Source organism: Triticum aestivum, chromosome 3D (assembly GCF_018294505.1).
Source record: "Triticum aestivum cultivar Chinese Spring chromosome 3D, IWGSC CS RefSeq v2.1, whole genome shotgun sequence".
Classification (NCBI taxonomy): domain Eukaryota; kingdom Viridiplantae; phylum Streptophyta; class Magnoliopsida; order Poales; family Poaceae; genus Triticum; species Triticum aestivum.
The window spans coordinates 573,226,557-573,253,042 of NC_057802.1; the positions used below are offsets into that span (position 1 = coordinate 573,226,557).

The following is a 26,486-nucleotide window of genomic DNA, read 5'->3' on the forward strand; positions in this document are numbered from 1 at the left end:
ACGCGGTCCTGCATCGGTCCGTAGGGCGGTCCGGATACACTTTCTCCCGCAAACTAGATACAACCGCTTCTTACCACCAGAGCGGACACTCGAGTGTTACAGCCCGGTGCCAGCTGCCCGCATTCATTGTGCTGTAAAGCGGTCGCTTCATACCACCCTGGCCCAGAGCGGGCACGACCTCTCACTGGCTCTGCTACTGAAGCGGCGCACCGGCTGAGGGCGCCGCCCGGGACGCGTTGTCACATCCCTAGATTCTGGTAATGCTCCAGTCTAGCTAGTCATGTTTGCATCATGTTTAAATTCTGAAAGTTGGACTGAGGAATTTGGAAAGCCTCAAAAAATTAATTAAAAGAAGGGCAAATAACCCTGGAAAATGCATCCAATGTTTCCAAAATGGTCTTCAATGATGTTTGATAATTTTGGAAGGGTTCTGATCCAAACCAAAAATATGGAACATTTTTGAGGAATTATTTTGGACACTTGGATTTAACTCAATAATATTTGAGTTGGATTTAATTCTTCTATAAAAGAATTACAAGTCCAATAATTCTCTAAACCTGTGAGTGGCTCTAAATATATCCTAACAGATCATATATGAATTTCTAGAAGTAAATAAAAAATAGTTTGGTTTGGAAAACCAAATTCAAACGGAGTTACAAAATTGAAAACAGAAACAAAAAACAGAAAGAAGTAGAAAGGAAACCTGCCTGGGCTTACCTCCTGTGCAGGCCCAAGTGGCCAGCCCAGCCCACTGGCCACAGCCAGTCATCCCCAACCTCACGCCAGGAGGACTGGGCGCGTGCTCGCCACACGCTGTAACACGCAGGGCCACGACCTACTTGTTGGCTTCTCCCCGACGTGCCTAGATGGCGCCACACACCTCCCCGCCTCTCTCTCTCTCTCACTCTCCCTCGCTCTCACCTCCTTCTCTGGCACTCTCCCTCGCACGCACCGAGCGTGCTCGTCCCCGCCACTCGCTGTCACCGCGTCCATCGTGCTTCCCGTGCCGCACCGATTTGTCCCAGAGCTTAGCCACCTCGTCCCCGACCAGAAGGGCCCTGAAGCGCTGCCCCCGACGCCTTCTCCCTCCTTGGTGTCCGGAGATCCACCTCGCCGCCCCGCTCAGCTTCGGCGTTCCCCGAGCCTGCTTCAACGACCACTGCAACCGCCATGAGCTTGCATGCCGTCTCCCCCTCTTCGTTGCCTCGTTTGCGCCCTCTAGCGACCACCACCACTGAGCCGCGAGCACCTCACCGCCGACCATGTCCCGCCGCCGACTTAGCCGTGCAAGCTCGCGTCCGAGCTCACTAGCATGCTCAGAGCTTTCCTACAAGACCATAGACACCAGAAGCTCCCATGCCGTGCACTCTAACACCGAACCCGAGCTCGCCGAGCTCCATCCGCGGCACTTGCCATCGCCATCGTCGCTGTAGTGCACCCCAGCTGCTGTCGCTTGCTGCAATGGATGTGCTACCTCTTGAGCACTACGTTGGTTTTCCCTTGAAGAGGAAAGGGTGATGCAGCAAAGTAGCGTAAGTATTTCCCTCAGTTTTTGAGAACCAAGGTATCAATCCAGTAGGAGGCCGCGCATGAGTCCCTCGCACCTACACAAACAAATAAATCCTCGCAACCAACGCGATAAGGGGTTGTCAATCCTACATGATCACTTACGAGAGTGAGATCTGATAGATATGATAAGATAATATTTTTGGTATTTTTATGATAAAGATGCAAAGTAAAATAGAAGCAAAATAAAAGGGAATGGAAATAGCTTATTCGTGGGAGATTAATATGATTGAAAATAGACCCGGGGGCCATAGGTTTCACTAGTGGCTTCTCTCAAGAGCATAAGTATTACGGTGGGTGAACATATTACTGTTGAGCAATTGACAGAATTGAGCATAGTTATGAGAATATCTAGGTATGATCATGTATATAGGCATCACGTCCGAGACAAGTAGACCGACTCCTGCCTGCATCTACTACTATTACTCCACACATCGACCGCTATCCAGCATGCATCTAGAGTATTAAGTTCATAAGAACAGAGTAACGCTTTAAGCAAGATGACATGATGTAGAGGGATAAACTCATGCAATTTGATATAAAACCCATCTTGTTATCCTCGATGGCAACAATACATTACGTGCCTTGCTGCCCCTACAGTCACTGGGAAAGGACACCGCAAGATTGAACCCAAAGCTAAGCACTTCTCCCATTGCAAGAAAGATCAATCTAGTAGGCCAAACCAAACTGATAATTCGAAGAAACTTGCAAAGATAACCAATCATACATAAAAGAATTCAGATAAGATTCAAATATTGTTCATAGATAAACTTGATCATAAACCCACAATTCATCGGTCTCAAAAACACACCGCAAAAGAAGATTACATTGAATAGATCTCCACGAGAGAGGGGGAGAACATTGTATTGAGATCCAAAAAGAGAGAAGAAGCCATCTAGCTAATAACTATGGACCCGAAGGTCTGAGGTAAACTACTCACACATCATCGGAGAGGCTATGGTGTTGATGTAGAAGCCCTCCGTGATCGATGCCCCTTCCGGCGGAGCTCCGGAACAGGCCCCAAGATGGGATCTCACGGGTACAGAAGGTTGCGGCGGTGGAATTAGGTTTTTGGCTCCGTATCTGGTAGTTTGGGGGTACGTAAGTATATATAGGAGGAAGGAGTACGTCGGTGGAGCAACAGGGGGCCCACGAGGGTGGAGGGCGTGCCCGGGGGGGGGGGGGGCTAGGCGCGCCCCCCTACCTCGTGCCCTCCTGGTTGATGTCTTGACGTAGGGTCCAAGTCCTCTGGATCACGTTCGTTCCGAAAATCACGTTCCCGAAGGTTTCATTCCGTTTGGACTCCGTTTGATATTCTTTTTCTGCGAAACTCTGAAATAGGCAAAAACATCAATTCTAGGCTGGGCCTCCGGTTAATAGGTTAGTCCCAAAAATAATATAAAAGTGTATAATAAAGCCCAATAATGTCCAAAACAGAATATAATATAGCATGGAACAATCAAAAATTGTAGATACGTTGGAGACGTATCAAGCATCCCCAAGCTTAACCTGCTCGTCCTCGAGTAGGTAAATGATAAAAATAGAATTTTTGATGTGGAATGCTACTTGGCATAATTTCAATATAATTCTTCTTACTGTGGCATGAATGTTCAGATTTGATATGATTCAAGATAAAAGTTCAATATTGACATAAAAACAATAATACTTCAAGCATACTAACTAAGCAATTATGTCTTATCAAAATAACATAGCCAAAGCAAGTTATCCCTACAAAATCATATAGTCTGGCTGTGCTCCATCTTCCCCACACAAAATATCATATCATGTACGACCCCGGTTTTGGCCAAGCAATTGGTTCATACTTTTAACGCGCTTCAGCCTTTTCAACTCTTACGCAATACATGAGCGCAAGCCATGGATATAGCACTATGGTGGAATAAGGTATAATGGTAGGGGTTATGTGGGAAGACAAAAAAGGAGAAAGTCTCACACCAACGAGGCTAATCAACGGCTATGGAGATGCCCATCAATTGACGTTAATGCGAGGAGTAGGGATTGCCATGCAATGGATGCACTAGAGCTATAAGTGTATGAAAGCTCAAAAAGAAACTAAGTGGATGTGCATCCAACTTGCTTGCTCACGAAGACCTTGGGCATTTGAGGAAGCCCATCATTGGAATATACAAGCCAAGTTCTATAATGAAATTTCCCACTAGTATATGAAAGTGACAAAATGAGAGACTCTCTATCATGAAGATCACGGTGCTACTTTGAAGCACAAGTGCGGTAAAAGGATAGTAACATTGTCCATTCTCTCTTTTTCTCTCATCATTTTTTTATTTGGGCCTTTTCACTTTTTTTATGGCCTCTTTTGTTTTTTTAGTCCGGAGTCTCATCCCGACTTGTGGGGGAATCATAGTCTCCGTCATCCTTTCCTCACTTGGGACAATGCTCTAATAATGATGATCATCACACTTTTATTTACTTACAACTCATGAATTACAACTCAATACTTAGAACAAAATATGACTCTATATGAATGCCTCCGGCGGTGTACCGGGATATACAATGAATCAAGAGCGACATGTATGAAATAATTATGAACGGTGGCTTTGCCACAAATACAATGTCAACTACATGATCATGCAAAGCATTATGACAATAATGGAGTATGTCATGATAAATGAAAAGGTGGAAAGTTGCATGGCAATATATCTCGGAATGGCTATGGAAATGCCATAATAGGTAGGTATGGTGGCTGTTTTGAGGAAGATATAAGGAGGTTTATGTGTGATAGAGCATATCATATCACGGGGTTTGGATGCACAGGCGAAGTTTGCACCAATTCTCAAGGTGAGAAAGGGCAATGCGCGGTACCGAAGAGGCTAGAAAATTGCGGAAAGGTAAGTGTGCAATCCATGGACTCACATTAGTCATAAAGAACTCATATACTTATTGCAAAAATTTATTAGCCCTCGAAGCAAAGTACTACTACTCATGCTCCTAGGGGAAGGGTTGGTAGGAGTTAACCATCGCGTGATCCCGACCGCCACACAAAGGAAGACAATCAACAAATACTTCATGCTCCGACTTCGTTACATAACGGTTCACCATACGTGCATGCTACGGGAATCACAAACTCCAACACATGTATTTTTCGATTCCACAATTACTCAACTAGCACAACTATGATATTACTACCTTTATATCTCAAAACAATTATCAAGCATCAAATTTCTCATGATATTAATTAAAGCAAATTGCCATGCTATTTTAAGACTCTCAAAATAATATAAGTGAAGCATGAGAGATCAATAGTTTCTATAAAACAAATCCACCACCGTGCTCTAAAATATATAAGTGAAGCACTAGAGCAAATACTATATAGCTCAAAAAATATAAGTGAAGCACATAGAGTATTCTAATAAATTCCGAATCAAGTGTGACTCTCTCAAAAGGTGTGTACAGCAAGGATGATTGTGGTAAACTAGCAAATAAAGACTCAAATAATACAAGACGCTCCAAGCAAAACACATATCATGTGGTGAATAAAAATATAGCTCCAAGTAAAGTTACCGATGGAAGTAGACGAAAGAGGGGATGCCTTCTGGGGCATCCCCAAGCTTTGGCTTTTAGGTGTCCTTAGATTATCTTGGGGTGCCATGGGCATCCCCAAGCTTAGGCTCTTGCCACTCCTTGTTCCATAATCCATCAAATCTTTCACCCAAAACTTGAAAATTCACAACACAAAACTCAGCAGAAAATCTCGTAAGCTCATTTAGCGAAAGAAAACAAAAGACCACTTCAAGATACTGTAATGAACTCATTCTTTATTTATATTTGTGTTAAACCTACTGTATTCCAACTTCTCTATGGTTTATAAACTATTTTACTAGCCATAGATTCATCAAAATAAGCAAACAACACACGAAAAACAGAATCTGTCAAAAACAGAACAGTCTGTAGTAATCTGTAACTAACGCAAACTTCTGGAACTCCAAAAATTCAGCTAAAATAGGACGACCTAGACAATTTGTTTATTTATCAGCAGCAATTGGAATAAATATTTATCACGTTCTGGTTATTTTTAACAATTATTTTCGTGAACGGAAAGTTTCTGGAATTTACAGCAAGATCAAATAACTATCATCCAAGAAGATCCTATGGGTTAAACTTGGCACAAACAATAATTAAAACATAAAACACATCTAACCAGAGGCTAGGTCAAATAGTTATTCCTAAACAGAAGCAAAAAGCAAAAAACTAAAAATAAAATTGGGTTGCCTCCCAACAAGCGCTATCGTTTAACGCCCCTAGCTAGGCATTGAGATTTTGATGATGCTCACACGAAAGAAAAGAATTAAAACGCAAGGAGAGCATCATGAAACACGTGAAAAACACATCTAAGTCTAACATACTTCCTATGCATAGGCATCTTATAGGCAAACAAATTATCATAGCAAGCAAAAACTAGCATATGCAAGGAAGCAGAAAGAAACAATAGCAATCTCAACATAACGAGAGGTGATTTATTATCATGAAAATTGCTACAACCATATTTTCCTCTCTCATAATAATTGCATGTAGTATCATAAGATAATTCAACAAAATAGCTATCACATAAAATATTTTCAACACGATCCACATACTTGCAAAGTTGACACTCTTCCAAAATAGTGGGATTATCATTAACTAAAGTCATGACCTCTCCAAACCCACTTTTATAAAAAAAATCATAAGATTGAATATTCTCCAAATATGTGGGATCTAAAGTTGACACTCTTCCAAACCCACTTTCAATAATATTGCAAACACTATTATCAGTCTCATATTCATCATGGGGCTTAAATAAATTTTCAAGATCATAAGAAGAACTATCACCCCAATCATGATCATTGCAACAAGTAGAGGACATAGCAAAACTAGCATCCCCAAGCTTAGGGTTTTGCATATTTTTAGCACAATTGACATCAATAGAATTTATAGTAACATCATTGCAATCATGCTTTTTATTCAAAGATCTATCGTGAATCGCTTCATAAAGTACTTCATCACAATTTTCAGATTCACGAATTTCAAGCAAAACCTCATAAAGATAATCTAGTGCACTCAATTCACTAGCAATAGGTTCATCATAATTGGATCTCTTAAAGAGATTAGCAAGTGGATGAGGATCCATAACAATAGATTTTTAGCAAGCAAAGATGCAAGCAAATAGAAGGCACGTGGAAACACAAACAAAAAGGCATACGTGAAGAAGGCGAATAAAACGGCAAGGGTGAAGTGGGGGAGAGGAAAACGAGAGGCAAATGGCAAATAATGTAATGCGGGAGATAAGGGTTTGTGATGGGTACTTGGTATGTTTACTTTTGCGTAGACTCCCCGGCAACGGCGCCAGAAATGGCTCGTTGTCGGGAGTCCAAATCTTGACTTGACCTTGCGTAAGTCTCCCCGGCAACGGGGCCAGAAATCCTTCTTGCTACCTCTTGAGCACTGCATTGGTTTTTCCTTGAAGAGGAATGGGTGATGCAGCAAAGTAGCATAAGTATTTCCCTCAGTTTTTGAGAACCAAGGTATCAATCCAGTAGGAGGGCACGCACGAGTCCCTCGCACCTACACAAACAAATAAATCCTCGCAACCAACGTGATAAGGGGTTGTAAATGCCTACACGGTCACTTACGAGAGTGAGATCTGGTAGATATGATAAGATAATATTTTTGGTATTTTTATGATAAAGATGCAAAGTAAAATAGAAGCAAAATAAAAGGGAACGGAAATAGCTTGTTGATGGGAGATTAATATGATGGAAAATAGACCCGGGGGCCATAGGTTTCACTAGTGGCTTCTCTCAAGAGCATAAGTATTACGGTGGGTGAACATATTACTGTTGAGCAATTGACAGAATTGAGCATAGTTATGAGAATATCTAGGTATGATCATGTATATAGGCATCACGTCCGAGACAAGTAGACCGACTCCTGCCTGCATCTACTACTATTACTCCACACATCGACCGCTATCCAGCATGCATCTAGAGTATTAAGTTCATAAGAACAGAGTAACGCTTTAAGCAAGATGAAATGATGTAGAGGGATAAACTCATGCAATATGATATAAACCCCATCTTGTTATCCTCGATGGCAACAATACAATACGTGCCTTGCTACCCCTACTGTCACTGGGAAAGGACACCGCAAGATTGAACCCAAAGCTAAGCACTTCTCCCATTGCAAGAAAGATCAATCTAGTAGGCCAAACCAAACTGATAATTCGAAGAGACCTGCAAAGATAACCAATCATACATAAAAGAATTCAGAGAAGATTCAAATATTGTTCATAGATAAACTTGATCATAAACCCACAATTCATCGGTCTCAACAAACACACCGCAAAAAGATTACATCGAATAGATCTCCACGAGAGAGGGGGAGAACATTGTATTGAGATCCAAAAAGAGAGAAGAAGCCATATAGCTAATAACTATGGACCCGAAGGTCTGAGGTAAACTACTCACACATCATCGGTGAGGCTATGGTGTTCATGTAGAAGCCCTCCGTAATCGATGCCCCCTCCGGCGGAGCTCCGGAACAGGCCCCAAGATGGGATCTCACGGGTACAGAAGGTTGCGGCGGTGGAATTAGGTTTTTGGCTCCGTATCTGGTAGTTTGTGGGTACGTAAGTATATATAGGAGGAAGGAGTACGGCAGTGGAGCAACATGGGGCCCACGAGGGTGGAGGGCGCGCCTCGGGGGGGGGGGGGGGTAGGCGCGCCCCCTACCTCGTGCCATCCTGGTTGATGTCTTGACGTAGGGTCCAAGTCCTCTGGATCACGTTCGTTCCGAAAATCACGTTCCCGAAGGTTTCATTCCGTTTGGACTCCGTTTGATATTCTTTTTCTGCGAAACTCTGAAATAGGCAAAAAACAGCAATTCTAGGCTGGGCCTCCGGTTAATAGGTTAGTCCCAAAAATAATATAAAAGTGTATAATAAATCCCAATAATGTCCAAAACAGAATATAATATAGCATGGAACAATCAAAAATTATAGATACGTTGGAGACGTCTCAGGATGCGCGCGAGCCTGGGCGCCTCGTAGATGCCCACGACCACCCATTTGGTCGAAGGAGGAGCAATCCCGCAGCGCTCCACCGCGTCTGTTGTCGCCGGCGTCAAGCCGCCGGCGAGTTTGATCTCGCTGACCAGGGGTTTGACCTCCCCCTGGGTCGCTGACATGAGGGCCCAGCCCCTCCTAATTATCCTAGGTTACTTTAAATTAGACGTTAACTAACCCAGTTAGTTAGGTTAGTCACTGACATGCGGGTCCCACTGGTCAGTTTGACCTGGGCCGCCTGTTGACCTGCTGATGTCAGCATGATGTCGTGCTGACACAGTTAACTCTTTTTTGGAATTAGTTTAATTCTAAAATAACCAGAAAAATCTAGAAAACGGGTTAAACTTCAAAACTTCATAGTAAATCAACCATAACTCGGATGGAAAAGATTTATATATGAAAAATTATCAAAAAAATCCAATCTATCCAAAGGCACTGGTTTCATGCATGACAAAACAAGTTAAGCTTGATGTATAGCTCAAAACAACTAAATGGACTTTGAAAATTCACATGTTGAGTTTGAATTTGAACTATGGTTCAAACCAACTCAAACCCTTCTCTTGCTAGCTGCATTAGCTCAAACACACTCATTTTGCCATGACATGACCATGCATCATATTGTTGCATTGCATTGCTTATGTTCCCTTTTGTTTGCCGGTGTTTGTTCCCTCTCAGTAGACGTTGTTCCGAGTATGAGTTCGATGACACTGATGAAGAGCTTTACTATCTTCAGAAGTGCCAGGCAAGCAACCCCCCGTTGATCACTCCGATTCAATCCCACTCTCTCGCTTCTGCTCTCATTTACTGCATTAGGACAACAAAGATTCAATTGTTACATGCTGGGGTAGTTGAAGCCCTTTCCTCTGCATAACCTGTCTTTGCCATAGTAAATAGTTGAAACCAACTAGCATGAGTAGGAGTTGTTTGAGCCATGATGTGCCTACTCATTCATGTTTGCTTATTATGCCTGCTATGCTTAGAGTTGTGTGAGGACTGATTCATCTGTGATGGATTGGAATTGTGTGAACATGTCCTACTGTTGAGAGCTAAGTGTGTGAACACGATTTGGTAAAGGTAGCGATGAAAGGCCACGTAGGAGTACATGGTGGGTTGTCTCATTAAAATCATCCTCAGGAACTGAGTTCCATGTTTGTGATCCAAGAACAGTTACTACCACACGTTGGGCCCAAAACCAATGGACCCTCTCGGCTTATTAATCGCCTTGTCCTCTGTCCAGGAGTTGCAAGTAGTTTCTAGTGTTTGTAGTATGCTTGAGGCTGTGCATAGCGCTGACCTTAGGGGTGGGCTGTGATGCGGTAGGCAAGTGGCCGGTGTACCGAGACACCTGTTTGGTGACTCGGGAACCCTGCACACATCGTTTGGGGCTGTAGTGGAAACCCCGGCCGGATTTCCTTGCGGATGGTACCCGAATATGCGATAAACCTGGATTAGAGACTTGTGTGATTAGTCAGGCCGTGGCCGACACCCTCGTTGGGCTTCCGAGTACATGTCGTGTAAACGGCGATAAGTGGTGAGAACGTGTGTGAAGTACACCCCTGCAGGGTTATATATGATCTATTCGAATAGCCGCGTCCGCGGATATGGACTACTTGGAACGCTTACATTGTTCATAGATAACATGAAGTGGATACTCTAAAATGCGCAAGATAAGTGTGAGTGCTATGGATGGCCTTCTCGTAGGGAGACGGGAGCGGATCCATAGTGGTGTATTGATCTGGTGAATATGTGGACTCGTGTGCGCTTGCTCGCCTCAAAGAAAATACTGGTAGTCGTAGTATAGGGTATCCACTGAGTCAAAGCTGGCTTCCTACAATTAAAATCCAACCTCTTTTCTTGATACCGATGCATATGTAGCTAGTTCTGATATAAGTCTTGCTGGGTACATTTGAACTCACGTTTGCCTAATTTATGTTTTTTGCAGAGAGTCTTCAATCTTACTAGTAGTTCTACGCGGGCTTCGAAAATTAGCTTGGGAATCCCAGATATAGGTCTGGCTCCTTTGGAGGGTCTTGTAGATAGACAAGCTTTCTAGCCTTCTTTCTTTTTAGATGTTTGTACTCAGACATGTTTATACTTCTGCCTATGCTTGTTGCTTTGCATGACATGAATGCTGGGTCATGAGACCCATGTTTGTAATATCTGGCTCCTCGAAGCGTATTGAATAAATACTTTGAGTTATAGAGTTTTGTTGTGATGCCATGTTGTATTTACACGTATCGAGCATATTATGTGTATGTTATTGAAATGCTTGGTATGTGTTGGATCCGACACCTAGTTGTTTATGCTTGGTAGCCTTCCTTATGGGGAAATGTCTCCTAGTGCTTCCACTGAACCATGGTAATTCGCTACTGCTCCGGAACACTTAGCTTGGCAGGCATGTATCCTTCTTTGTTCCTGTGTCTGTCCCTTCGGGGAAATGTCACGCGTTGTTCCTTTAAGTCCTTGTAGCTTGCTACGACTTGGCTTCATACGTTGATGACCGACACGTTCATTTTTGGGTTACATATGCCTGTCCCTGTAAGTTTGTGCCACCTTGGGTTTACGACTAGTCATGTCGGCCCGGGTTCTTTGTCATATGGATGCTACCAACACAATCATATACGTAAGCGAAAAGGCGCAAACGGTCCCGGCCTAGGTAAGGCTGCAGCCGTGGGAATACCGTGCGTGAGGCCACAAAGTGATATGATGTGTTACATGTTGGAAATATGCCCTAGAGGCAATAATAAATGGTTATTATTCATGCTATAATTGTATTGTCCGGAAATCGTAATACATGTGTGAATACATAGACCACAACGTGTCCCTAGTAAGCCTCTAGTTGACTAGCTCGTTGATCAACAGATAGTCATGGTTTCCTGACTATGGACATTGGATGTCATTGATAACGGGATCACATCATTACGAGAATGATGTGATGGACAAGACCCAATCCTAAGCATAGCATAAAAGATCGTGTAGTTTCGTTTGCTAGAGCTTTTCCAATGTCAAGTATCTTTTCCTTAGACCATGAGATCGTGCAACTCCCGGATACCGTAGGAGTGCTTTGGGTGTGCCAAACGTCACAACGTAACTGGGTGACTATAAAGGTGCACTACGGGTATCTCCAAAAGTGTCTGTTGGGTTGGCACGGATCGAGACTGGGATTTGTCACTCCGTGTGACGGAGAGGTATCTCTGGGCCCACTCGGTAATGCATCATCATAATGAGCTCTATGTGACTAAGGCGTTAGTCACGGGATCATGCATTGCGGTACGAGTAAAGAGACTTGCCGGTAACGAGATTGAACAAGGTATTGGGATACCGACGATCGAATCTCGGGCAAGTAACATACCGATTGACAATGGGAATTGCATACGGGATTGATTGAATCCTCGACACCGTGGTTCATCCGATGAGATCATCGTGGAACATGTGGGAGCCAACATGGGTATCCAGATCCCGCTGTTGGTTATTGACCGGAGAGGCGTCTCGGTCATGTCTGCATGTCTCCCGAACCCGTAGGGTCTACAGACTTAAGGTTCGTTGACGCTAGGGTTGTAGAGATATGTGTATGCAGAAACCCGAAAGTTGTTCGGAGTCCCGGATGAGATCCCGGACGTCACGAGAGGTTCCGGAATGGTCCGGAGGTGAAGAATTATATATAGGAAGTCAAGTTTCGGCCATCGGGAAAGTTTCGGGGGTTACCGGTATTGTACCGGGACCACCGGAAGGGTCCCGGGGGTCCACCGGGTGGGGCCACCTATCCCGGAGGGCCCCGTGGGCTGAAAGTGGAAGGGAACCAGCCCTTAGTGGGCTGGGGCGCCCCCCTTGGGCCTCCCCCCATGCGCCTAGGGTTGGGAACCCTAGGGTGGGGGGCTTTCCCCTTGCCTTGGGGGGCAAGGCACCCCCTTCCCCCCTTTGGCCGCCCCCCCCCCCATGAGATCCCTTCTCTAGGGCCGGTGCCCCCCCCAGGGGGCCTATATAAAGGGGGGGAGGGAGGGCAGGAACCTACAGCCTTGGGTGCCTCCCTCCTCCCCTGCTACACCTCTCCGTCTCGCAGAAGCTCGGCGAAGCCCTGCCGAGACCCGCTACATCCACCACCACGCCGTCGTGCTGCTGGATCTCCATCAACCTCTCCTTCCCCCTTGCTAGATCAAGAAGGAGGAGACGTCGCTGCACCATACGTGTGTTGAACGCGGAGGTGTCGTCCGTTCGGCACTCGGTCATCGGTGATTTGGATCACGGCGAGTACGACTCCGTCATCCACGTTCATTGGAACGCTTCCGCTCGCGATCTACAAGGGTATGTAGATGCACTCCTTTCCCCTCGTTGCTAGTATACTCCATAGATTCATCTTGGTGAGCGTAGGAAAATTTTAAATTATGCTACGATTCCCAACAGTGGCATCATGAGCCAGGCCTATGCGTAGTTACTATGCACGAGTAGAACACAAAGCAGTTGTGGGCGTTGAGTTTGCCAGTTCTTCTTGCCGCTATTAGTCTTTTCTTGTTTCGGCGGCATTGTAGGATGAAGCGGCCCGGACCGACCTTACACGTACGCTTACGTGAGACGGGTTCCACCGATTGACATGCACTAGTTGCATAAGGTGGCTAGCGGGTGTCTGTCTCTCCTACTTTAGTCGGAACGGATTCGATGAAAAGGGTCCTTATGAAGGGTAAATAGAAATTGTCAAATCACGTTGTGGTCATACGTAGGTAAGAAAACGTTCTTGCTAGAAACCTACAAACCACGTAAAAACTTGCAACAACAATTAGAGGACGTCTAAATTGTTTTTGTAGCAAGTGCTATGTGATGTGATACGGCCAGAAGATGTGATGAATGATATATGTGATGTATGAGATTGATCATATTCTTTTAATAGGAATCACGACTTGCATGTCGATGAGTATGACAACCGGCGGGAGCCATAGGAGTTGTCTTTATTATTTTGCATGACCTGCGTGTCATTGAATAACGCCATGTAATTTACTTTACTTTGTTGCTAAACGCGTTAGCCATAGAAGTAGAAGTAATCGTTGGCATGACGACTTCATGAAGACACAATGATGGAGATCATGATGATGGAGATCATGGTGTCATGCCGGTGACGAAGATGATCATGGTGCCCCGAAGATGGAGATCAAAGGAGCATAATGATATTGGCCATATCATGTCACTATTTGATTGCATGTGATGTTTATCATGTTTTTGCATCTTATTTGCTTAGTACGACGGTAGTAAGTAAGATGATCCCTTATAATAATTTCAAGAAAGTGTTCACCCTAACTGTGCACCGTTGCGAAGGTTCGTTGTTTCGAAGCACCACGTGATGATCGGGTGTGATAGATTCTAACGTTCGAATACAACGGGTGTTGACGAGCCTAGCATGTACAGACATGGCCTCGGAACACACGCAATACACTTAGGTTGACTTGACGAGCCTAGCATGTACAGACATGGCCTCGGAACACGGAGGACCGAAAGGTCGAGCATGAGTCGTATAGAAGATACGATCAACATGGAGATGTTCACCGATCTTGACTAGTCCGTCTCACGTGATGATCGGACACGGCCTAGTTAAACTCGGATCATGTTTCACTTAGATGACTAGAGGGATGTCTATCTGAGTGGGAGTTCATTAAATAATTTGATTAGATGAACTTAATTATCATGAACTTAGTCTAAAATCTTTACACTATGTATTGTAGATCAAATGGCCAACGTTGTCCTCAATTTCAACGCGTTCCTAGAGAAAACCAAGCTGAAAGATGATGGCAGCAACTATACGGACTGGGTCCGGAACCTGAGGATCATCCTCATAGTAGCCAAGAAAGATTATGTCTTAGAAGCTCCGCTAGGTGATGCACCAATCCCTGAGAACCAAGACGTTATGAACGCTTGGCAGCAGCGTGCTGATGATTACTCCCTCGTTCAGTGCGGCATGCTTTACAGCTTAGAACCGGGTCTCCAAAAGCGTTTTGAGAAACATGGAGCATATGAGATGTTCGAGGAGCTGAAATTAGTTTTCCAAGCTCATGCCCGGGTCGAGAGATATGAAGTCTCCGACAAGTTCTTCAGCTGTAAAATGGAGGAGAATAGTTCTGTTAGTGAGCACATACTCAGAATGTCTGGGTTGCACAACCGCTTGACTCAGCTGGCAGTTAATCTCCCGGATGACGCGGTCATTGACAGAATCCTTCAGTCGCTTCCACCAAGCTTCAAGAGCTTTGTGATGAACTACAATATGCAGGGGATGGAAAAGACCATTCCTGAGGTATATTCAATGCTGAAATCAGCTGAGGTGGAGATCAGAAAAGAACATCAAGTGTTGATGGTGAATAAAACCACTAAGTTCAAGAAGTGCAAGGGTAAGAAGAACTTCAAGAAGGACGGCAAGGGAGTTGCCGCGCCCGGTAAACCAGTTACTGGGAAGAAGTCAAAGAATGGACCCAAGCCTGAGACTGAGTGCTTTTATTGCAAGGGAAGTGGTCACTGGAAGCGGAACTGCCCCAAATACTTAGCGGACAAGAAGAAGGCCGGCAACACCAAAGGTATATGTGATATACTACTTATTGATGTGTACCTTACCAGTACTCGTAGTAGCTCCTGGGTATTTGATGCCGGTGCGTTTGCTCATATTTGTAACTCAAAACAGGAACTACGGAATAAACGGAGACTGGCGAAGGACGAGGTGACGATGCGCGTCGGGAATGGTTCCAAGGTCGATGTGATCGCCGTCGGCACGCTACCTCTGCATCTACCCACTGGATTAGTTTTAAACCTCAATAATTGTTATTTAGTGCCAGCTTTGAGCATGAACATTGTATCTGGATCTCGTTTAATTCAAGATGGCTACTCATTTAAATCCAAGAATAATGGTTGTTCTATTTATTTGAGAGATATGTTTTATGGTCATGCCCCGATGGTCAATGGTTTATTTTTGATGAATCTCGAACGTGATGTTACACATGTTCATAGTGTCAATACCAAAAGATATAAAGTTGATAACGATAGTCCCACATACTTGTGGCACTGCCGCCTTGGTCACATTGGTGTCAAGCGCATGAAGAAGCTCCATGCAGATGGACTTTTGGAGTCTCTTGATTACGAATCATTTGACACGTGCGAACCATGCCTCATGGGTAAGATGACCAAGACTCCGTTCTCCGGAACAATGGAGCGAGCAACCAACTTATTGGAAATCATACATACCGATGTGTGTAGTCCAATGAGTGTTGAGGCTCGCGGAGGATATCGTTATGTTCTCACTCTCACTGATGATTTAAGTAGATATGGGTATGTCTACCTAATGAAACACAAGTCTGAAACCTTTGAAAAGTTCAAGGAATTTCAGAGTGAAGTTGAGAATCAACGTGACAGGAAAATAAAATTCTTACGATCAGATCGTGGTGGAGAATATTTAAGTCACGAATTTGGTACACACTTAAGGAAATATGGAATGGTTTCACAACTCACGCCGCCTGGAACACCTCAGAGAAATGGTGTGTCCGAATGTCGTAATCGCACTCTATTGGATATGGTGCGATCTATGATGTCTCTTACCGATTTACCGCTCTCATTTTGGGGCTATGCTTTAGAGACTGCCGCATTCACTTTAAATAGGGCTCCGTCGAAATCCGTTGAGACGACACCGTATGAATTATGGTTTGGGAAGAAACCTAAGCTGTCGTTTCTAAAAGTTTGGGGATGCGATGCTTATGTCAAGAAACTTCAACCTGAAAAGCTCGAACCCAAATCGGAAAAATGCGTCTTCATAGGATACCCTAAGGAAACTATTGGGTATACCTTCTACCTCAGATCCGAAGGCAAGATCTTCGTTGCCAAGAACGGGTCCTTTCTGGAGAAGGAGTTTCTCTCGAAAGAATTGAGTGGGAGGAAAGTGGAACTTGATGAGGTGATAGTCACCCCTTCCGTACGGGAAAGTAGCGCAGCGCGGGAAAATGTTCCTGAGGTGCCTACACCGACTGGGGAGGAAGTTAATGATGATGATCATGAAGCTTCAGATCAAGTTACTGAACTTCGTAGGTCCACAAGGACACGTTCCGCACCAGAGTGGTACGGCAACCCTGTCCTGGAAATCATGTTGTTAGACAACGGTGAACCTTCGAACTATGAAGAAGAGATGGCGGGCCCGGATTCCGACAAATGGCTAGAAGCCATGAAATCCGAGATAGAATCCATGTATGAAAACAAAGTATGGACTTTGACTGACTTGCCCGATGAGCGGCGAGCCATAGAAAACAAATGGATCTTTAAGAAGAAGACGGACGCAGATGGTAATGTGACCATCTACAAAGCTCGACTTGTCGCTAAGGGTTATCGACAAGTTCAAGGGGTTGACTACGATGAGACTTTCTCACCTGTAGCGAAGCTGAAGTCCGTCCGAATCATGTTAGCAATTGCCGCATACTATGATTATGAGATATGGCAGCTGGACGTCAAAACGGCATTCCTTAACGGCTTCCTTAAGGAAGAGTTGTATATGATACAGCCGGAAGGTTTTGTCGATCCTAAGAATGCTAACAAAGTATGCAAGCTTCAGCACTCAATCTATGGGCTGGTGCAAGCATCTCGGAGTTGGAACATTCGCTTTGATGAGATGATCAAAGCGTTTGGGTTTACACAGACTTATGGAGAAGCCTGTGTTTACAAGAAAGTGAGTGGGAGCTCTGTAGCATTTCTCATATTATATGTGGATGACATATTATTGATGGGAAATGATATAGAATTCTTGGAAAGTATAAAGGCCTATTTGAATAAGTGTTTTTCAATGAAGGACCTTGGAGAAGCTGCTTATATATTAGGCATCAAGATCTATACAGATAGATCGAGACGCCTCATTGGTCTTTCACAGAGTACATACCTTGACAAGATATTGAAGAAGTTCAGTATGGATCGGTCCAAGAAGGGGTTCTTGCCTGTATTGCAAGGTGTGCAGTTGAGCACGGCTCAATGCCCGACCACGGCAGAAGATAGAGAAAAGATGAGTGTCATCCCCTATGCCTCGGCCATAGGGTCTATTATGTATGCCATGCTGTGTACCAGACCTGATGTAAACCTTGCCGTAAGTTTGGTAGGAAGGTACCAAAGTAATCCCGGCATGGAACACTGGACAGCGGTCAAGAATATCCTGAAGTACCTGAAGAGGACTAAGGATATGTTTCTCGTTTATGGAGGTGACGAAGAGCTCGTCGTAAAGGGTTACGTCGACGCTAGCTTCGACACAGATCTGGATGGCTCGAAGTCACAAACCGGATACGCGTATATTTTGAATGGAGGAGCAGTAAGCTGGTGCAGTTGCAAGCAAAGTGTCGTGGCGGGATCTACATGTGAAGCGGAGTACATGGCAGCCTCGGAGGCAGCACAGGAAGCAGTCTGGATGAAGGAGTTCATTACCGACCTAAGGGTGATTCCCAATGCGTCGGGCCCGATGACACTCTTCTGTGACAACACTGAAGCTATTGCCCTTGCGAACGAGCCCAGGTTTCACAGGAAGACCAGACATATCAAGCGTCGCTTCAACTCCATTCGTGAAAGTGTTCAAAATGGAGACATAGATATTTGTAAAGTACATACGGACCTGAATGTAGCAGATCCGTTGACTAAACCTCTCCCTAGAGCAAAACATGATCAACACCAGGACGCAATGGGTGTTCGATTCATCACAATGTAACTAGATTATTGACTCTAGTGCAAGTGGGAGACTGTTGGAAATATGCCCTAGAGGCAATAATAAATGGTTATTATTATATTTCTTTGTTCATGGTAATTGTCTATTATTCATGCTATAATTGTATTGTCCGGAAATCGTAATACATGTGTGAATACATAGACCACAACGTGTCCCTAGTAAGCCTCTAGTTGACTAGCTCGTTGATCAACAGATAGTCATGGTTTCCTGACTATGGACATTGGATGTCATTGATAACGGGATCACATCATTAGGAGAATGATGTGATGGACAAGACCCAATCCTAAGCATAGCATAAAAGATCGTGTAGTTTCGTTTGCTAGAGCTTTTCCAATGTCAAGTATCTTTTCCTTAGACCATGAGATCGTGCAACTCCCGGATACCGTAGAAGTGCTTTGGGTGTGCCAAACGTCACAACGTAACTGGGTGACTATAAAGGTGCACTACGGATATCTCCGAAAGTGTCTGTTGGGTTGGCACGGATCGAGACTGGGATTTGTCACTCCGTGTGACGGAGAGGTATCTCTGGGCCCACTCGGTAATGCATCATCATAATGAGCTCTATGTGACTTAGGCGTTAGTCACGGGATCATGCATTGCGGTACGAGTAAAGAGACTTGCCGGTAACGAGATTGAACAAGGTATTGGGATACCGACGATCGAATCTCGGGCAAGTAACATACCGATTGACAAAGGGAATTGCATACGGGATTGATTGAATCCTCGACACCGTGGTTAATCCGATGAGATCATCGTGGAACATGTGGGAGCCAACATGGGTATCCAGATCCCGCTGTTGGTTATTGACCGGAGAGGCGTCTCGGTCATGTCTGCATGTCTCCCGAACCCGTAGGGTCTACACACTTAAGGTTCGGTGACGCTAGGGTTGTAGAGATATGTGTATGCAGAAACCCGAAAGTTGTTCGGAGTCCCGGATGAGATCCCGGACGTCACGAGAGGTTCCGGAATGGTCCGGAGGTGAAGAATTATATATAGGAAGTCAAGTTTCGGCCACCGGGAATGTTTCGGGGGTTACCAGTATTGTACCGGGACCACCGGAAGGGTCCCGGGGGTCCACCGGGTGGGGCCACCTATCCCGGAGGGCCCCGTGGGCTGAAAGTGGAAGGGAACCAGCCCTTAGTGGGCTGGGGCGCCCCCCTTAGGCCTCCCCCCATGCGCCTAGGGTTGGGAACCCTAGGGTGGGGGGCTTTCCCCTTGCCTTGGGGGGCAAGGCACCCCCTTCCCCCCTTTGGCCGCCGCCCCCCCCATGAGATCCCATCTCTAGGGCCGGCGCCCCCCCCCCCCAGGGGGCCTATATAAAGGGGGGGAGGGAGGGCAGGAACCTACAGCCTTGGGCGCCTCCCTCCTCCCCTGCTACACCTCTCCGTCTCGCAGAAGCTCGGCGAAGCCCTGCCGAGACCCGCTACATCCATCACCACGCCGTCGTGCTGCTGGATCTCCATCAACCTCTCCTTCCCCCTTGCTGGATCAAGGAGGAGACGTCGCTGCACCGTACGTGTGTTGAACGCGGAGGTGCCGTCCGTTCGGCACTCGGTCATCGGTGATTTGGATCACGGCGAGTACGACTCCGTCATCCACGTTCATTGGAACGCTTCCGCTCGCGATCTACAAGGGTATGTAGATGCACTCCTTTCCCCTCGTTGCTAGTATACTCCATAGATGCATCTTGGTGAGCGTAGGAAAATTTTAAATTATGCTACGATTCCCAACATTACATGCTAGATTGGTGTGAATTAGGATCGTGGTCCTGACACCCGTACACTATGTCCACGCCTATTCAATGCCGCAGGCGCATTACATGACAAGACAAGAAGGATATCTACCACGTCCATTCAATGCCCCATCGGACCGTATGCCGACATTAAGCAGGCCCGCCGGTTGAGAAACCCAGTTCGGTGCCACGCATTGATGCATCCAGATGCATGGCCTCACCGGAATCTGCTATTTAAAGGTGGCCAAATCCAGCTAACTCCACGCCGCAGCATAAGCCGCTCCATGTCCTCCTCCCTTGCACCACATCCGTCATGACTGCAGGCGGCAATGCTCTGAGGGAGAGCCTTTGACAGAGATGAAGCACGAGGTGGTCACCCTTGCAGCCGCCTGGCAGAACCACCATGTCAGGCAGATCGAGGTCGGCATGCCAGCCAGCTCGCCCGAGGTCTCCGACAATGAGGATGACCCCACGATGGAGACAAGCACCGATGACACCGCACCGATGCCCGTGCCAGTGCATGCCGTCTTCACCATGGAGCTGCCTGCGCCGGTGATTATGTCGTCGTTCCTGTAGGCGCAGGAGGAACCAGCAGTACATCATGTTCCTCCTAGAGCAGCACCAGCTGGCGCATGGCCAAATCAACGGTGAGCGCGCGAGCAAGGAGGCCGTCGCAGCCATGGCCACGACAAACCCGAACTTCGTCGTGGAGCAGCGAGAGATCTATGAGACCGTCTATGCTCAAGCTGTCGTGAGGGCGTAGGTGCAGGCGATCCCCAATGAGAACGACACCAGTTGCGCCTTCTACACGCCGCCGACTATCTATCAGGCGACCGGTGGGATCACGACAATGCAGGTGGCACCATTTCAATCGTGGACCTCACGTCCACTAGCGAATGTCGTCCGGTTTGTATGTAATCAGCCGTGTTTGCACGAATTTCATCCGGTTGATTCATAAAGTATTGAAATGTATACGGGCAGCATTGGATAGCCGCCTCCCGCATCTGTATTCCTCGACTGCCCCCCCCCCCCCCCCCCCTCTTACTGTGGGAGGAAATTTAGGTGTCAACATTGGAAATGCCTAATGTGCAGCTAATACGTGCATATAGCCTAACAGCCATGGTAACCCTACTTTTTCATTCTTGATTCCTCCTAAACTTCCATAACACAAGGTTTCATGAAACAAAAAAAATGCATTTGCTTCTTAGGTCACGCTAAAACTCAATACTTCGAGGGGCTCTCATTAAATTTCTATGCAAAGAACTCAGACTGGAAAGCGACATGTACATGACTCCATCTCTCTCTCTCTCTCTCTCTCTCTCTCTCTCTCTCTATCCTACCTCAGACAAACCTAGTATTCCTCTTCCACTCTGGCTTCATTCGTCGTACCCCTCCCCGTAGGACGAATGAATGAAAAGACCACCGTCGCAATGCACAATGAACAAAAAATCTTAGCAAGGAATGGGCATGTACAATGGTGTTATTTTAGGAGTGTCACATAGAATAAATACTAACGTGGGCGAAGGAAAACCATAGAAAAGGCTCCTGTTGTCTTAACCAAGAGATGTTCTCTTAGCAACAACATGAACTCACCACTTACTTAGGTGTATCTAGTTATCAGAGATAAGACTAGGAAAAAAACCAATCATACATTATTTTTATTATCCTATCTTAATTCCGTGACGGTTTTGAAATAAGACTGTCTTATCTATCGTTGTAGATGCCTTCACTCGAATCAGCTGGGCCTCCTAGCAACTCCCGATGTGCCGACATAATCCCTCCCCCCCCCCCCCCCCCCCCACACACACACACACACACAAAAAACACGTTCCATGTTTTGGTTTTCGCCTTTAATCTTGGGCATGTGCCGCGTAACTGTTTAGAAAAATATAGTAGATTTTTATTTACACTTACTCCTATGAAAGCACTCATGCTAAACCAGTCTAGAATTAAAATATGTAGTAAGCAAAATATATATGACCAATCCAGGGCCAAGTACATTATTTATTGATTTATTCATTTTACCTGTATCATTAACTGTACTATGTTTATTCTGGATCCAACATCATAATTATTTGAACAAAAAGTATAAGGGTGTTGAGCCTTCTGATCTTCCTGGCACTAAAAAATGGAATATAGAAAATTGTTTGATGTCCCTTATTCCCTATTGAGCTCGGCGACCTTTTCTAACGTGTAGTAATTGTTTATGTAAAGGGAGTGTAGCGATTCGGCGCCTGGGCTCATCTACACCCCCGCTGAAGAAAACTAAAAAACAAATACTAGAAAAAATAAAAAAATCAATTTTTTTACGTTGTACATAATTAGGTGCGTGAGGTGCGCTCAAAATTCAGATCATTTGGACATCTGTATAGCCCTCGGCAAAAAAGACAAATTTCGGGTCTGTAGAAAAGTTCATGGTTTATATACTGTTCTGACACCAAATTATCTTTTCTGTTGAGAGGTACTCGTATGTCTAAATGATCTGAAATTTGAAGCGGACATCACGCACCAAATTATCTACCATACATGAAAAAAATGGATTTTTCAATTTTTTTAATATGTTTTTTTGAATTATTCCTTGACTGGGTACATATGAACCTGGACTCAGAAATGGATATTTGGTGTAAAGGCCTCCTGATAGAGCTAAACGAATACCTGATTGATGCATCTAGCATTGTACCTCGTGCCTACTTTCAGCTCCCCGCACTAGAGTAGTGCCAACAAAAGTAACAAGAATGTATTCTGAGACCATGGGAAAAACAAAATACAATGAACAGCATAACAACATCTTCAACAGACGCGTCAAATAAAGCACGCGCGTGAAAAACAGGGATTTTAGCATGCGCCCGCATGGCGCATTCCAGCGGGTGCGGGAAAAAGTGGCGCGCAAAAAAAGTGGGCGCGCACAACGGAAAAGCGGGCGCGCGTGCGGCAGTAGCGCGCGCTATAAAACCAGCGCCTCTCCACGCGCCCTCTCCACCACTCTGCCTCGCCTCATGCCCTCTCCGCCATTCTTCCTCGACATGCTTCTTTTTTGCTCGCCTCCTTTCTTGCCTCGCCGCCACCCCGCCACCATGCCGCAGGGGAAGTTCGGGCTACTGCGGCGTCCGCGCGCCCCTCCGGCGTCTTCTACGTCGAGATCCGCTCCGGCGAGACATGCCTAGGCCTCGGCACATTCGAGACAGCCTGCACGTGCGACGCGGCGACATGGCGCCTCCGGCGGCCTAGTAGCGAGATAAACTTTGCGGAGGTGGTGACATGGGAGCTGGCGCAAGAGCTCGTGCCTCCCCCGCGGCTAGTCACCGACGAGGACCGCCGCGTCAACGGGACGCGGGAGTGCCACCTCGGCATCGCTGGGATGGACGAGGAGGGCATGACGGTGTGGCTCCAACGCTTCTCGGTGGACGTCATCAATGAGCGTGAATTCACCGCACAAAGGAGGGCGGAGCGAGCCACTTATCGCGAGGACAGGTGGCCGCGCTCTTCAACATCGAGCTCAAAGAAGCGTCGAGCTGGGACTCGACGATGAACGGTGGATGGACGCCTGCATTACGACGCCGGAGTCGGAGGAGGACACCACCGAGTCTGAGGAGGAGGATGACAAGTACTTTAGCCGTGGGCTTTTGTATCGTTTTTTTTACTATCTATGCTATGAACTATGTTGGTTGAAATATGCTATGACTATGTTGTTTTGAAATATGACTATGTCATTGTTTAAATTTTTGCGTACGTATGTGTATGTTTTATTCAAACAGCGCGGTGTATTTTAGCGCGCCTGCTGAAGCGCTACAGCAGCGCCCTAAAATTTGCAGCGCCTAGTGAAGCTACTGCCGACTTGGACGCAAAAACAGCCGTTCTGCACGCTGTAAAAATTAGTTTGCGCGCGTCTGTTGAAGATGTTCTAAGGAGCATGACGCACCATGAGAGTGAGCGACATCAAAAAGAGGGGATCTGGATGGAGTACATATCTGGTGGAAACCGAACATTCAGCGAAAACATGGAAACTTGGTCTTGTGCCGTTGGATAGAAAATGTGTGCTGCGAGATGGAAGGATGTACAAATTGCAAATTAAACCCCGGCAAGAATTCTTCACCTCGGTACAGACCCTGAGCCCTTTTGTACCTTTCCCCGTAGCAGTATGCGAATCCCCATTCTATTTCCTACCGTGAGAAGCTATGGTTAGGAGACGAGCCGGCCAGACCCTCTTGTTCCGCGCTGGACGGCGAGCGGCGGGCGGCGAGCGGCGCCGGTGATTCCTCTCTGGTGATTATCCTGCTAACAGTGGCGGCCCTATTCCGAGCGTTCCGTGCTGGGCCGGCGGTCAGCGAGCGGCGCGGCTGATTCCTCTCCGGCGATTGTGCGGCCAACCGTGCTCAATCCCCAACTATCCCCAATTGGATTTGGGTCCCTAGGTATGAGGATTTGCACCCTTCATATTTTCTTCTTTGCCCCATTCTCCTTTGTCCCAATTGCTCATCTAGTGGGTTCCTCTTCTCTAGATTGGGCTAGATTTGCAAAGCAAACAGAGGAGGCGACTAGCTCGTGGCTCATTGGGTTGTCTCCTCCAAGTTCAGCACATCTAAAAATTAAGGAAATAGGAGAGGGGACGAGGTAGTGGCATCTTGCCAGCAACTGCTTATTTTTCTAGAGGTCACTGTCCAGATTTTTGTCTTGAAGAAATTGGCGAGATATATTTTACTTGCTCCTAATTAAGTGTTATATACATCTATGACTATACGTGTGTTGCTGCTTGGCATGTGTGCTGTGTGTGACAGTAGTCTAATGAAAATTGATATCTGTATAAACTGCTACTGCTACTGTATAGATGGAATTTAGATGATGATAAGTATGTGAACTGAAAATTATGTTTAGATGGAAGTTACCAAAGAGAAAGCTTGAGCGGTGTGTAGGGTTTGTACAGGTTTATCTATGCGTGTGTGCTACTGCTAGTAGTGTGATCGACAGTGAGAAAAAAAAATTCTAGACTAGTACATCTGTACATGGATGCATGCGTGCAAAGGTAAGTTTAGCATAGCATGTGCATGAACTGTAAGAAGAATTACACATGGTCTCTTCAAAAGTCTAAAAAACCAACTGCTTTGTATTATTTGCACATAAAGATGCAGATGGTTAATTGCATGCTTATAATTAGGATCTTGCATGCACTCCAGCCAGCTCAAAGAAATTCGGCGCAGCCGATGCGGGCGCTCACAACCCGTCCTATGATTCCACTTACAAACTGTATATCTTATTTTGTGCAGTAACTATGGAATGCCAAAGCGAAGTGAGCAAGGCTCCTTCTTTGGCTATTTGTGATGTCCAGTCTGATGCAGAATCAGCCGTCCACACTAGGCCAAGTCTGGACATTGGGTTTACTACACCACAGAAATCGTATAGTGCACCTTTCTGTGTAAGTACTTGCCTAACTAATATGTACTCTCTCACTACTTTAGTGATCTATAAACAATCTTATATTTCTTTACAGAGAGAGTACATCTCTATAATTTCCTATATTTCAACAAACTAAATCTGTTGTGCTTTTCGTTCAAATTGTAGGGCTCATATTGTACTCCAGAGTGTGATGATGCCATCAGACCAGCCATAGGGATGACTTTTGCTGATTTGAACGCAGCCAAGGAGTTCTATGAAGCTTATGCACATCATGTTGGTTTTTCAGTACGTGTGGGGCAGCAAAAGACTGTCAATGGTGTCATTACTCACAAGCGTTTCTACTGTGACCGTGAAGGTTTCCGTGAAGAGCGGAAAGGTAAGGAAACTTTGGTAGCTAGCACTGGTAGTAAGAGGAGATATGAGAGGAAAATCACTAGATGTAGGTGTGAAGCTAAACTTGCGGTCAAACGTACTGTCGAGAATAAGTACATTGTGACACTTTTCAAAGAGGAGCACACACACACACACACACTTGTATCGCCCAGTAAAAAACAATTCATCAGATCAAACAGGAAAGTTAGCCAACAAGCAAAAACTACATTATGGAACTGTCATAAAGCTAGCATTGGCACATCCCTAGCATACAGGTTCCTTCGTGTAGACTTGGGGGGGTTTGAGAATGTTGGCTGTACAAAGAGAGACTTGCAAAATCACCACCGAAACCTTAGGTGCCTCATCAAGTCATCCGATGCTCAAATGTTTGTTCACCAGCTTGCTAGAAAACATCTTGCAAATTCAGGATTTTATTTTGATTAGGTTCTTGATGATAAGGGCAGACTAGTACATGTGTTCTGGGCGGATGCCACATGTAGGAAAAATTATGCTCTATTTGGAGAGCTTGTGTCCTTTGATTCAACATATAGCACCAATCAATATAACATGATATTCACCCCCTTTACTGGAATCTATCACCATAAGGCAAGTGTTTGTTTTGGTGCTGCAATGTTACACGA

General features: G+C 45.5%; 1 long non-coding RNA gene across 1 annotated transcript; it reads left to right on the forward strand.

Moving 5' to 3' along the window:
* Positions 1-24,324: 24,324 nt before the first annotated feature.
* On the forward strand, positions 24,325-25,442 carry LOC123075552 (uncharacterized). Its single transcript, XR_006436162.1, has 3 exons — positions 24,325-24,494; positions 24,582-24,693; positions 25,344-25,442. It is a non-coding gene; the product is annotated as an uncharacterized lncRNA (long non-coding RNA).
* The last annotated feature ends 1,044 nt before the right edge of the window (positions 25,443-26,486 follow it).